Source organism: Salvelinus namaycush, unplaced genomic scaffold (assembly GCF_016432855.1).
Source record: "Salvelinus namaycush isolate Seneca unplaced genomic scaffold, SaNama_1.0 Scaffold721, whole genome shotgun sequence".
In the NCBI taxonomy this organism is placed as follows: domain Eukaryota; kingdom Metazoa; phylum Chordata; class Actinopteri; order Salmoniformes; family Salmonidae; genus Salvelinus; species Salvelinus namaycush.
In genome coordinates, this window is record NW_024061444.1 from 98929 (window position 1) to 114744 (window position 15816).

Consider the following 15816-nt stretch of genomic DNA (forward strand, 5'->3'; position numbering starts at 1 on the left):
TAATCAGATTATTAGAATTTTTTCGGGAGTTTTGCGGTGTTCCGTTCTCTGATTTTATTTTCGTTGGAGAGATCCGTGCCACTCGACTAGTACCCATGCTAAATGAAGAGGGAAAGTTTACATTCTGAATCGAAAGAACGACTCATCTGGACAAAGGACACCTTGATCAACATTCTGATGAAAGATCAGCAAAAGTAAGACCCAATTTACGATGTTATTTCATATATCTGTCGTGCATGTGAACTGGTCGTGGGCGCCCAAGTGGTTCTGGCTGGCGTGGCTATGCTAATATAGCGCTACATTTTGTTTTCGCTATAAAACATTTAATAAATCTGAAATATTGTTTGGATTCACAAGATGTTGGGCTTTCAATTGCTGTACGCTGTGTATTTTTCTGAAATGTTTTAACTTCTCACGAGTCACCAACCCTGATCCGGTAGCACCCCCCACTCCCCCCCCACTGAGTAGCATAGCTAGCATAGCGTCACAAGTAAATTGTAGCATCTAAATATCATTAAATCACAAGTCCAAGACACCAGATCAAAGACACAGATCTTGAGAATAAAGCCACCATTTCAGATTTTTAAAATGTTTTACAGGGAAGACACAATATGTAAATCTATTAGCTAACCACGTTAGCAAAAGACACAATTTTTTTACTCCCAACAGTTTTTTCCTGCGTCAGTAGCTATCACTAATTCGACTAAATAAAAATATATATAGCCACTAACCAAGAAACAACTTCATAAGATGACATTCTGATAACATATTTATGGTATAGCATAGTTTTTTTTTGAAAAATGTGCATTTTTCAGGTATAAATCACAGTTCTACATTGCAGCTGCAATCTGAAATAGCGCCGACGCAGCCAGAACAATTACAGAGACCAACGTCATATAACTAATTACTCATCTTAACTTCTTGAGAATACAGGGGGCGCTGTTTTTGCATTAGCATAATTTCCTCTCCAAATTAAACTGCCTCTTTATCAATTCTTGCTCGTACAATATGCATATTATTATTACTATTGGATAGAAAACATTATTATTGTTTATTTATTTATTGAAGACAGTTTGATATGGCATTTATAACCCACATAGGATTCAGGTTGAAATTAGGGGGCAGGCAATGTATTCCTAAGGTGAGAGATGTCATTGTATTCTGTGAGATTAAAAAACCCTGTTTTCACTGTTATTTGTTAATGCCACACGTCAAGTTTAGGTTTGTACAGATCGGGAGGACCTTAGGAACATTCCTGTGGTTGAATTGTCCTTCTAACCCTAACGGTTCCACCGCTGTGCCCCAAAAGCACCTGAAATTTAGGGACATGCTTCATTTTGGGCCTACATTTTTCCACAGTCGCTGCACTCAGAGAGATCTACGGTCAAACGGGGTGTCTTGTTGATCTCGGCACGGCCTAGAGACTATGGTGTTGCCATTTTTGGTGTTGATTTCAGAATGTCAATTTTGTGATGGTTCATCACTGTTTAAACATATTGCAAATGGACAAAAGTCAGCCAGCAAGTCACCGTCCATCAGTCAAATAGATATCATTCTGACACCAAACTGATACAAACTGACACCACACCCACTTTTTCAAACTCGTTTAGAAGCCAACTATCACATATTTCAGAGCAGGCCTAAAATTCACAGCACCTTCTGTTTTAACCATAATAAAAACAAAAATCACGTAGTTACGTTCTAGCTGCGGGTCCATTTCTGACATTATGTGTAGGCCTAGCTGAGGCGACCCCGAAACCCAAGTTTCGGCTCGAAAGGTCATTTGGAGCCCGAACAGCGACCGTTGGTGCTGAAATTCCACATTTTCAGGGCATTGCTACGGGGTCCTTGAATGAGCTAGAGGACAGAAACTTCAGAGTCCGTCTCTATGAGCCGAGTCGGTTTCAATGCACATCGTCTTGCGACTCTGGGACTTTTCTAAATGTTGTCATTTTCGTGATGGTCAAAATGAATTGAAGTTATTGCAAATGTACGAGGCTGTTTCTCGGCCTGAGAACCTTCTAGAGCCACATAACTCGCCGTGCACTATCGACTTGTGCTCTAGAACAGGTTTCTAAAGTTTCAGAGCTCTAGGTCTGACGGTTCTTTGATAGTTCGAACAAAGGTAACTATTGCAGGCTCTAAGTGTCTCTAAGCCGCTTACTGTCTCACTCCGTCCTTGCTGTGTGTGTGTGTGAGCTTTTCTTGGAAATCTGATGGGTGAAATGATTGATTTACAGTTCATGAGGGTTGCCTAATCACACATATGACGTTCTGGAAAGATCAGACTTTTTTAAACCTTCGAAACAGCCCCTTTGACCCCAATTTAAGGGACTTCCGGTTGGCACAGGAAGCTGAAAGTAAACGCATATCCTCATTGAGGTAGGCTTTTACAGAATCCTGAGTTTAAAGTTGTTACGTTAAGAATTGACTGAATAACATAGGGTTGAATGCAGTGTTTTCACAATCTGCAGGTTGGGTATATCAAAAGACATTTAGGGTGAATTTAACCACTTCCGGTTGCTCCAGGAAGCTTAGAATCAACACAGGTAGAGCTCATAGTGGCCTGATGAATTGTCATCGAAGACAGTTTGATATGGCATTCATAACCCACATAGGCTTCAGGTTGAATTTAGGGGAGCAGGCAATGTATTCCTATGGTGAGAGATGTCATTGTATTCTGTGAGATTAAAAAACCTTGTTTTCACTGTTATTTGTTAATGCCACACGTCAAGTTTAGGCTTGTACAGATCGGGAGGACCTTAGGAACATTCCTGTGGTTGAATTGTCCTTCTAACCCTAACGGTTCCGCCGCTGTGCCCCAAAAGCACCTGAAATTTAGGGACAGGCTTCATTTTGGGCCTACTTATTTTCACAGTCGCTGCGCTCAGAGCGATCTACGGTCAAGCGGGGTGTCTTGTTGATCTCGGAATGGCCTAGAGACTATGGTGTTGCCATTTTAAGTGTTTTTTTTCAGAATGTCAATTTGGTGATGGTTCATCACTGTTTAAACATATTGCAAATGGACAAAAGTCAGCCAGCAAGTCACCGTCCATCAGTCAATTAGATATCATTCTGACACCAAACTGATACAAACTGACACCACACCCACTTTTTCAAACTCGTTTAGAAGCCAACTATCACATATTTCAGAGCAGGCCCAAAATTCACAGCACCTTCTGTTTAAACCATAATAAAAACATAAATCACGTAGTTACGTTCTAGCTGCGGGTCCAGTTCTGACATTATGCGTAGGCCTAGCTGAGGCGACCCCGAAACCCAAGTTTCGACTCGATAGGTCATTTGGAGCCCGAACAGCGACTGATGGTGCTGAAAATCCACATTTTCAGGGCATTGCTACGGGGTCCTTGAATGAGCTAGCGGACAGAAACTTCAGAGTCCGTCTCTATGAGCCGAGTCGGTTTCAATGCACATCGTCTTGCGACTCTGGGACTTTTCTAAATGTCGTCATTTTCGTGATGGTCAAAATGAATTGAAGTTATTGCAAATGTACGAGGCTGTTTCTCGGCCTGAGAACCTTCTAGAGCCACATAACTCGCCGTGCACTATCGACTTGAGCTCTAGAACAGGTTTCTAAAGTTTCAGAGCTCTGGGTCTGACGGTTCTTTAATAGTTCGAACAAAGGTAACTATTGCAGGCTCTAAGTGTCTCTAAGCCCTACACTGTGTCACTCCGTCCTTGCTGTGTGTGTGAGCTTTTCTTGGAAATCTGATGGGAGAAATGATTGATTTACAGTTCATGAGGGTTGCCTAATCACACGTATGACGTTCTGGAAAGATCAGACTTTTTTAACCCTTCGAAACAGCCCCTATGACCCCAATTTAAGGGACTTCCGGTTGGCACAGGAAGCTGAAAGTAAACACATATCCTCATTGGGGTAGGCTTTTACAGAATCCTGAGTTTAAAGTTGTTACGTTAAGAATTGACTGAATAACATAGAGTTGAATGCAGTGTTTTCATAATATGCAGTTTGGGTATATCAAAAGACATTTAGGGTGAATTTAACCACTTCCGGTTGCTCCAGGAAGCTTAGAATCAACACAGGTAGAGCTCATAGTGGCCTGATGAATTGTCATCGAAGACAGTTTGATATGGCATTCATAACCCACATAGGCTTCAGGTTGAATTTAGGGGAGCAGGCAATGTATTCCTATGGTGAGAGATGTCATTGGATTCTGTGAGATTAAAAAACCCTGTTTTCACTGTTAAGGGATAATGCCACACGTCAAGGTTATGTTTGTACAGATCGGGAGGACCTTAGGAACATTCCTGTGGTTTAGTTGTCCTTCTAACCCTAACGGTTCTGCCGCTGTGCCCAAAAAGCACCTGAAATTTAGGGACAGGCTTCATTTTGGGCCTACTTATTTTTCACAGTCTCTGCGCTCAGAGCGATCTACGGTCAAACGGGGTGTCTTGTTGATCTCGGCACGGCCTAGAGACTATGGTGTTGCCATTTTTAGTGTTGATTTCAGAATGTCAATTTTGTGATGGTTCATCACTGTTTAAACATATTGCAAATGGACAAAAGTCAGCCAGCAAGTCACCGTCCATCAGTCAATTAGATATCATTCTGACACCAAACTGATACAAACTGACACCACACCCACTTTTTCAAACTCGTTTAGAAGCCAACTATCACATATTTCAGAGCAGGCCCAAAATTCACAGCACCTTCTGTTTAAACCATAATAAAAACATAAATCACGTAGTTACGTTCTAGCTGCGGGTCCAGTTCAAACATTATGTGTAGGCCTAGCTGAGGTGACCCCGAAACCCAAGTTTCGGCTCGAAACTTAATTTGGAGCCCGAACAGCGACCTTAATTGGTGCTGAAAATCCACATTTTCAGGGCATTGCTACGGGGTCCTTGAATGAGCTAGCGGACAGAAACTTCAGGGTCCGTCTCTATGAGCCGAGGCGGTTTCAATGTAATAGTCTTGCGACTCTGGGACTTTTCTAAATGTCATCATTTTCGTGATGGTCGAAATGAATTGAAGTTATTGCAAATGTACGAGGCTGTTTCTCGGTCTGAGAACCTTCTAGAGCCACATAACTCGCCGTGCACTATCGACTTGAGCTCTAGAACAGGTTTCTAAAGTTTCAGATCTCTAGGTTTGACGGTTCTTTGATAGTTCGAACAAAGGTAACTATTGCAGGATCTAAGTATCTCTAAGCCCCACACTGTGTCACTCCGTCCTTGCTGTGTGTGTGTTTGTGAGCTTTTCTTGGAAATCTGATGGGAGAAATGATTGATTTACAGTTCATGAGGGTTGCCTAATCACAGGTATGACGTTCTGGAAAGATCAGACTTTCTTAACCCTTCGAAACAGCCCCTATGACCCCAATTTAAGGAAATTCCGGTTGGCACAGGAAGCTGAAAGTAAACATATATCCTCATTGAAGTAGGCTTTTACAGAATCCTGAGTTTAACTTCTTTGGGCTGCAAGCCCGAAGCCGGTCACAATATGACGACAGCCACTTCAAGTGCAGGGCGCGAAATTCAAAAGATATTTTTTAGAAATATTTAACTTTCACACATTAACAAGTCCAATACAGCAAATGAAAGATAAACATCTTGTGAATCCAGCCAACATGTCCGATTTTTTAAATGTTTTACAGCGAAAACACCACGTATATTTATGTTAGCTCACCACCAAATACAAAAAAGGACAGACATTTCTCACAGCACAGGTACCATGCTTAACCTGTTGGGGATGAGGGCGCTGTTTAGGCTATTTATGCTAATTGGGTACTTTTTTTAAACGGCTTCCCACAAAATCCTTGATCGTACAATATGCATATTATTATTATTATTGGATAGAAAACAGTCTATAGTTTCTATAGGAGTTGAAATTTTGTCTCTAAGTGGAACAGAGCCCATTCTACAGCAATTTCCCTGACATGGATTCAGATTTCAGAAATGTTGGCCACTGTTCTGAAGTCAGTTAAAAGGGCACTGATTTTGCTATGACTATACGGACACTTCTTACGTCTTCCCCTGGATGCCTTTACGTGATGACGATTCCAATGGGGTCGATTGCGCGTTCACAGGCCCTACAAATGAAAAAACCCTGAAGCTAGTCATTCTTTTGGAGCTGCGTCATGCGCCTAGAGGACACCGGCCCGCACCTTTTCCAAGCATTAGTGAAGGGGGTAATATTACTCGGGTCATGTTTCTACTCGTTATGGGAGTTAAAAACATCATAAGGTAGTTAATTTAAAGCGTTTTATAACAATTTATATCCGTTTAGTGCGATTTTGGGACATTTATTTTTGCAACGATGTGAATAGTTGGGCACGCTTTTCAGTTCATCCCGAACGCAGTTGGCATTTCCACATGGCAAGAGGACAGCTTTCCACCAAAAGACGATTTCTCCCAAGAAAGGATCCTTTGCCCAAGATACTGATGGAAGAACAGCTCAAGGTAGGACATTTTTATTATGATAAATCGTGTTTCTGTCGAAACATTTTAGTGGCTTAGGACGCCATGTTTTTTGACGTAGCTTCGCTTGGCGCAAACTGTATTGAAAAGTAAGGATAAATTAAAAAATGTAATAACGCAATTGTATTAAGAATTAAATTGTCTATCAATCCCTGTCCACCCTATATTTTTTAGTCACGTTTATGAGTATTTATGTATAAGAGTAGATCACTGTCTAAGTGGCGCAAGGACATTTTCTGACCAGCTGAGCTACATTTCACATTGTCTAACCATGATTTTGGTGGCTAAATATAAACATTTGCGATCAAACTGTATATGCATGTTGTAATGTGATGTTACAGGAGTGTCATCGGAAGAATTCTGAGAAGGTTAGTGAAAAAATTAATATCTTTTGGCGATGTTGACTTTTATCGCTCACTTTGGCTAGAATCAATGCTGGGCTGCTATGTGGTATGTGCTATGCTAATATAACGATTTATTGTGTTTTCGCTGTAAGACACTTAGAAAATCTGAAATATTGTCTGTATTCACAGGATCTGTGTCTTTCGATTCGTGTATGCTGTGTATTTTTACGAAATGTTTGATGATTAGTAAGTAGGTAAACACGTTGCTCTAAGTAGTTTTTCTATTCCATTTGTGACGGTGGGTGCAATTGTAACCTATGCCATCTACCTGAAATATGCACTTTTTTCTAACAAAACCTATCCCATACCATAAATATGTTATCAGACTGTCATCTAATGAGTTTTTTTGTTGGTTAGGGGCTATAAATATCTTAGTTTAGCCGAATTGGTGATGGCTACTGGTGTTGGTGGACAAATAAAAGATGGTGGATTATGCTAATGTGTTTTTAGGTAATAGATGTACATCTTTACATATTGTGTCTTCCCTGTAAAACATTTTAAAAATCGGACATGTTGACTGGATTCACAAGATCTGTGTCTTTCATTAGCTGTATTGGACTTTAATGTGTGAAAGTTAAATATTTTAAAAAAATATTTTTTTTGAATTTCGCGGCACTGGTTTTTCAGTGGGGGGGGGGGGGGAGTGCCGCTAGCGGCACACTCATCCTAGACAGGTTAAAGCCAACCTAACTAACCAAGAACCAACTTCATCAGATGACAGTCTTATAACATGTTATACAATAAATCTATGTTTTGTTCGAAAAATTTGCATATTTGAGGTATAAATCAGGTTTACATTGCAGCTACCATCACAGCTACCGTCAGAAATAGCACCGAAGCAGCCAGAGTAATTACAGACACCAACGTGAAATACCTAAATACTCATCATAAAACATTTCTGAAAAATACATGGTGTACAGCAAATGAAAGACAGGCATCTTGTGATTCCAGCCAATATTTCCGATTTCTTAAGTGTTTTACAGCGAAAACACAATATAGCATTATATTAGCTTACCACAATAGCCAGAAACACAAGCCATTTACCAGCAGCAAAAGTTAGCGATCGTAACAAACCAGCAAAAGATATATAATTTTTGACTAACCTTGTGCTAACGTAGCATCTTTTTCCCACAACGTCCGGATATTTTTCTGACACTCAAATATTCTGACCAAATAACTATTCATAAACATTACTAAAAAATACATGTTGTATAGGAAATGATAGATACACTAGTTCATAATGCAATCGCCTTGTTAGAATTCTAAAAATAACTTCATTACGCATGCAGTTTACGTTATGGCGAGAGCGTGCCCAAAATCTGGGCGCAAACTACTAGTTCACATGTTCGACAGATATATGAAATAGCATCATAAAATGGGTCCTACTTTTGATGATCTTCCATCAGAATGTTGTACAAGGGGTCCTTTGTCCAGAACAATCGTTGTTTGGATTTAGAATGTCCTCTTCTCCAGTCAATTAGCACGGAAAGCTAGCAAAGTGGCTTGAAGCTCTCCTTCCTGAACAAACGCAGACAAAGCAACACGCCTAACGTCCCGAAAAAATTTCAATAATCTAATAAAACTATATTGAAAAAACATACTTTACGATGATATTGTCACATGTATCAAATAAAATCAAAGCCGGAGATATTAGTCGTCTATAACGACAGCTTTACAGAAGGCAATACCAGGTCCCTTCTCGCGCGTTCCAGAAAACAGGAAATTGGGGTCACGTCATGCCAAGAGCTTTTATTCGACCTCAGATCATGTTATACACTCCATTTCTTCTCTCACTGCCTGTTGACATCTAGTGGAAGGCGTATGAAGTGCATGTATACTAATAAATATCAAGCACATTTATAGGCAGGCCCTAGAACAGAGCATCGATTTCAGATTTTCCACTTCCTGTCAGGAAGTTTGCTGCAAAATGAGTTCTGTTTTACTCACAGATATAATTCAAACGGTTTTAGAAACTAGAGAGTGTTTTCTATCCAATAGTAATAATAATATGCATATTGTACGAGCAAGAATTGAGTACGAGGCCGTTTGAAATGGGCACCTTTTATCCAGGCTACTCAATACTGCCCCTGCAGCCCAAACAGGTTAAAGGCTTTCGGTTAAGAATTGACTGATTTATATAGGGTTGAATGCAGTGTTTTCACATTCTGCAGGTTGGGTATATCAAAACACCTTTAGGGTGAATTTAACCACTTCTGGTTGTTTCATTCCTTCTGACACCAAACTGATACAAACTGACACCACACCCACTTTTTCAAAACTCGTTTAGAAGCCAACGACCACATATTTCAGAGCAGGCCCAAAATTCACAGCACCTTCTGTTTAAAACTTCTTATGGCTGGGGGCAGTATTGAGTAGCTTGGATAATAAGATGCCCATAGGTTTCCAGAGTAAACTGCCTGCTACTCAGTCCCAGTTGCTAACATATGCGTATTATTAGTAGATTGTGATAGAAAACACTCTGAAGTTTCTAAAACTTTTTGAATAATGTCTGTGAGTAAAACAGAACTCATATGGCAGGCAAAAACCTGAGAAAAAATCCAACAGGAAGTGAGAATTTTGAGGCTGGTCGATTTTCAACTCATCGCCTATTCAAATCCCAGTAAGATATGGATCTGTTTTCACTTCCTACGCCTTCCACTAGATGGCAACAGTCTGTAGAACGTTGAATGAAGCCTCTACTGTGATGTGGGGCCGGATGGGAGCTATTTCAGTCAGTGGTCTGGCAGAGTGCCAATTCCTGGTCACGGGCATTCCACATGATATCGCCTTGCGTTCCATTACTTCTGTAGACACAAAGGAATTCTCGGGTTGGAACCTTATTGAATATTTATGATAACAACGTCTGAAAGATTGATTCTCTACTTAGTTTGACAAGTTTATTTGACCTGTAATATAACTTTTTGAAGTTTTCGTCTGACGTTTGCCTGCACCTGCGCGAGCATTTGGCCATGTGTACTAGCAAAAGTAGCTACTTGGACATCATTAATGGACATTATCGAACAAAACAACAATTTATTGTGGAAATTGGATTCCTGGGAGTGCATTCTGATGAAGATCATCAAAGGTAAGGGAATATTTATGATGTAATTTCGTATTTCTGTTGACTCCAACATGGCGGAGAAATGTTGTTTATATCTGAGCGCCGTCTCAGATTATTACATGGTTTGCTTTTTCCGTAACGTTTTTTTGAAATCTGACACAGCGGTTGCATTAAGAACAAGTGTATCTTTAATTCTATGTCAAACATGTATCTTTCATCAAAGTTTATGATGAGTATTTCTGTAATTTGATGTGGCTCTCTGCAATTTCTCCGGATATTTTGGAGGCATTTCTGAACATGGCGCCAATGTAAACTGAGATTTGTGGATATAAATATGCACATTATCGAACAAAACATATATGTATTGTGTAACATGATGTCCTATGAGTGTCATCTGATGAAGATCATCAAAGGTTAGTGATTAATTTTATCTCTATTTCTGCTTTTTGTGACTCCTATCTTTGGCTTGGAAAATGGCTGTGTGTTTTTTGAACTTGGTGGTGATCTAACATAATCATATGTTGTGTTTTCGCTGTAAAGCATTTTTTAAATCGGAAACGATGGGTAGATTAACAAGATGTTTATTTTTAATTTGCTGTATTGGACTTGTTAATGTGTGAAAGCTACATATTTAAAAAAATATATTTTTGAATTTCCAGATCTGCCTTTTCAGCGGAATGTTGTGGGGGGGTTCCGCTAGCGGAACGTGTGTCCTTGAAAGATTATGGACATTGCGGGATTTGATACCCATGTCTGGGACTGGCTAGACTTAACTTTGGGAAAGTGGGGTGCTATGTTTACTAGAATGGCTATCATGATAGGAGGGGGTCTGGTGGCAATGGGATTTGTTTTCTACTGTGTCCTACCTTTGTTGAAATCTCTTTTGGTTCAAACTACAGTAAAACAGATGGCGATAGGTACTGACCACCGACAGGTGGTAGTAAACCCTGTGCCTGGGGCTCCTGGACATTACACTAATAGGTATGGTAAAGCATGCTCTTGGAGGACCTCTTGACTGTCCTTTTGGGAAACCCAAACTGTCTATATGGGGTTACTCCAGGAGGAGGGTATGCCTGTCATGATTATCTTAAGGAAGGTTTTCCCGTTTTTGCAAAGGCACCCAACTCTAATGATTATGAGAATGTTTATGTACACAAACCTTGTCATAAACGTAGATGATGCAAGTGATGTGTGTACTAAGGATGAGAGAGATGGACATTATCATCATGCCGACCTTTTGTTCTGTGCAATGTGTCAAAGGATGAGGAATGTGCTTAAATGGTATTTAGATACTGCCAAAATATGTATACAAATCAAATCAAATCAAATGTATTTATATAGCCCTTCTTCCATCAGCTGATATATCAAAGTGCTGTACAGAAACCGAGCTTAAAACCCCAAACAACAAGCAATGCAGGTGTAGAAGCACCCATGTATACCAATGTACTTATTGATAAGGAGTGTTATTATGTTTTTCCTTCAATCTTTTGTTAAAACCTTTTCTCAATAGAGGGACGCTGTTTTCACTTTGTAAAAAATCGTGCCCAAATTAAACTGCCTTTTACTCTATTCTAGATCGTACAATATGCATATTATTATTACTATTGGATAGAAAACACTCTCAAGTTTCTAAAACCGTTTGAATTATATCTGTGAGTAAAACAGAACTCATTTTGCAGCAAACTTCCTGACAGGAAGTGAAAAATCTGAAATCGAGTCAGGGCCTTCCTATTAATTTGCTTGAAATCTATGGATATACATGCACTTCATACGCCTTCCACTAGATGTCAACAGGCAGTGAGAGGTGGAATGGGGTGTCTAGCTTGATCTGAGGCCGAACAAGAGCTTTGGAATGACGTGTCTGGAAATTTCATTGTCTTCGAAGGTGCGAGAAGGAACCCCAGATTGCCTTCTGAAAAGCTTTCGGTATACACGGTAGATATCTCCGGCTCTGATTTTATTTGATATATGTGATAAAAACATCATAAAGTAGTTATTTTAAACCGAGTTATATCAGTTTATTGAACGTTAATTGCGAGTTTTGGAATTTTATTTTCTTTGCGTGAGGTGAAGTTGGGCACGTTTGCGCCACATGGCTAGCTATGGTTGCTAATTCGACAGGAGAAGAGGACATTCTAAAAACAAACAACGATTATTCTGGACCAAGGACTCCTTGTACAAGATTCTGATGGAAGCTCAGCAAAAGTAGGAACCATTTATGATGTTATTTCGTATTTCTGTGAAAAATGTTTAGTTCTATTTTCCGCCCTTATTGTGAGCGCTGTCTCGCTATAACGTAAGCTGTTTGTTATGGTAAAGTTATTTTAAAAAATCTAACATGGCGATTGCATTAAGAACTAGTGTATCTTTAATTTGCTGTACAACATGTATTTTTTTGTAAAGTTTATGATGAGTTATTTGGTCAGATTAGGTGAGTGTCAGAAATATATCCGGAGATTCTGGGAAAAAGTTGCTACATTTTCGCAATGTATAACCACGGTTTTCAGCTCAAAATATGCACATTTTCGAACAAAACATAAGTGTATTGTATAACCTGATGTTATAGGACTGTCATCTGATGAAGTTGGTCAAGGTTAGTGAATAATTTTATATCTTTTGCTGTTTTTTTGCTATCGCTACCTTTGCGGTGAATGAATGCGGTTGTGTGTTTGGCTATTGTGGTAAGCTAATATAATGCTATATTGTGTTTTCGCTGTAAAACACTTAAAAAATCTGAAATATTGGCTGGATTCACAAGATGTTTATCTTTCATTTGCTGTACACCATGTATTTTTCATAAATGTTTAATGATGAGTATTTAAGTATTTCACGTTGCTCTCTGTAATTATTCTTGCTGCTTCGGTGCTATTGGTGATTGTAGCTGCAATGTAAAACTATGATTTTATACCTCAAATATGCACATTTTCGAACAAAACATAGATTTATTGTATAACATGTTATAAGACTTTCATCTGATGAAGTTGTTTCTTGGTTAGTGACTAATTATATCTCGATTTGGTCGGGTTTGTGATAGCTACCTATGCGGTAAAAAAATGGTGAAAATATGCGGTTGAGTCTTTTGCTTTTGTGGTTAGCTAATAGAAATACATATTGTGTTTTCGCTGTAAAACATTATAAAAATCGGAAATGATGGCTGGATTCACAAGATGTGTATCTTTCATTTGGTGTCTTGGACTTGTGATTTCATGATATTTATATGCTAGTATTTACTTGTGGCGCTATGCTAGGCTATGCTAGTCAGCTTTTTACTGATGAGGAGGCTCCCGGATCCGGGATGAGTACCAAGTAGAAGTTAAGGACAATGCGGGATTTGATACCCATGCCTGGGACTGGCTAGACTTAACCTTTCTCGCCAGGGGTTCCACTAGCAGAACACCCACAACAAGAGATCTCTTCTAGGCAACCCAGCCTTCCATCTACGACCAATCTATCGAAGTGCAGCTCAGAGTAAATATTTCTTGCATTTTCCTTTTCCAAATGTGCGGTTATTTAACTTCTCTAGGATAGGGGGCAGAGTTTTCACTTTTGGAAAAATAGCGTGCCCAATTTCAACTTCCTTCTACTCATCCCCAGAATATAAGATATGCATATTATAAGTAGATTTGGATAGAAAACACTCTGAAGTTTCTAAAACTGTTTGAATCATATCTGTAAGTTATAACAGAACTTATGTAGCAGGCAAAACCCCGAGGACTAACCATTAATTTATTTATTTTATAAGTCACTGTCTGTTCAATGAGTTTTCATTGGGAAGCCAGATTTCTAATTACTCTGTTCTCAGTTCTTACTGCTTCCACTGGATGTAGAGGAAGTAGAGTAACGTCATGTGTACTGTTTGAGAGTTGCTCAAGACTAAAAAATGTAGCGTTAGTTTGTTGATCTCCTGTATTGAAAACAGATAGACCCGTCTTCAATTTGATCGATTATTAACGTTTACAAATACCTTAAGTTGTATTACAAAAGTACTTTGAAATGTTTTGGCAAAGTTTAGAGGTAATTTTTGAGATATTTTGTAGAGACTTTGCGCAAATTGGAAGCTGTTTTTTTCTGGATCAACCGCGCCAAATAAATGGACAATTTGGATATATATGGACGGAATTAATCGAACAAAAGGACCATTTGTGATGTTTATGGGACATATTGGAGTGCCAACAAAAGAATCTCGTCAAAGAAGTTAAAGGATAATTGGCTTGAGAATGGATCTTTTACTCCTTTCTAGGTAATTATGATTGGAGATGTTTGTTCCTGACTCACCAGTGTCTATGAGAAAGTGGAGCTCAGATTGTTAAGATGGATGAGAAGTTGATTACCTCCATAGAGTTTCAGAAGATGCTCCCCTTCTCATCTATACTGGAACATTTAATTGTGTGGAACACTGTGAGTTCCAAAGGGAGGTTATGTAGGTAAAAGTTCATGACTTGGTTGATTTTTCAGTATCTAGACTGTTCTCCCATAAGTACTGAGACAGAAACCGTAGGGTTAATTAACATCTGCTAAATATGTGTATGTGATCAATACAATTTTATTTGATTTATACCTGTCACGACTTCCACTGTTCGGGCGGTGCTCGGCGGTCGTCGTCGCCGGGTCGACTAGCTGCCACGATCCCTTTTCTTTTTCGTTCAGTTTTGTCTGTCTTGTTGTTCACCTGTGTCTAGTTTAGGTTATTAGTGGGGTATTTAATCTCGCCCTACCCTCTTGGTTTTGTGCGGGATTGTTCGTGTAGCTGTCATTTCTTTGGGTTGCATTTTGGTTTGTTCTGTTGAACAGGTGTTTTTTCTGGACTGCGTTCCTGTTGTTTTGGTGGCTACTGTTGTGGTCCTGTTCCTGTTCTTTGGACTTGTAAATAAACGCCCTTTCTTGCAATTCGATCTGTTCTGCGCCTGACTCCAAACCCACCTCTCCTAGGGAGAACCTGACAATACCAGCCACTCAGGTCTCCTCTAGACTAACTAACCAGTTGCAAACAATCCTCAATTATTTAAGTCTATATCAGAAACTGAAAGTAAAACAACATGACTCTGTTGACACAGGGTTTCAGAAAAATTAAGTTTATTCAAAATCCCAGATCAATCATTCAATCACAAATCAATATCACCAATCAATGATAAGCAACATCAACAGTACATAAAAATGATAGACACCTTCAACGCCCTTAACTATACCCTTATTGGGGTGTGACAATTTTTTTTTTTTGTATTTTACAACTTTATGAGAAGCACAGTAATTAATACATAGAAAACAGGTTCTTACCTTCTACAACTTTATAAACTGTTTTTTGTCTCCCCCCTCAGGATGATCAGTCCCTCAGTTGGCGTCTAAAAACTCTACCAGCTACTTTAACACACTTCTATCAATGCGGTAACCTTAATGATCCCTCCTAGAATTTTACTTTAAAAGAGAATAATAAAAATCAAAATATGAGAATAATAAAAAACGGAATATATTTCAAGCTAAAAAGCTACAGCAAAAATCTTCTTCCAGCAGTCCACAGGTCCTTAACTTCTTAAGGTTCTACCAGCTAATAGAGTCGTACCCTTCTCCTGTGTGTTCTTAGTACACTCCATTATCATTATTTTTTTAAACCATTTATTTCTAAACATACATTTTTAAACATTAACATTCCCTACTGAATTATAATCCCACTCGAACCTATTCTTCCCATTACTTCCTAAACATTCCAAATTTTTTAACATTTTAACATTAGACCATTTCATCTCATATGTATATACTGTAACCTTCACTAACCATTCTTTATTATCTATTGCATCTTAGCCGCTCTGTCACTGCTCATCCATATATTGTACACTTATATATTCTTATCCCATTCCTTTGCTATATTGTGTGTATTAGGTTTGGTTGTGGAAT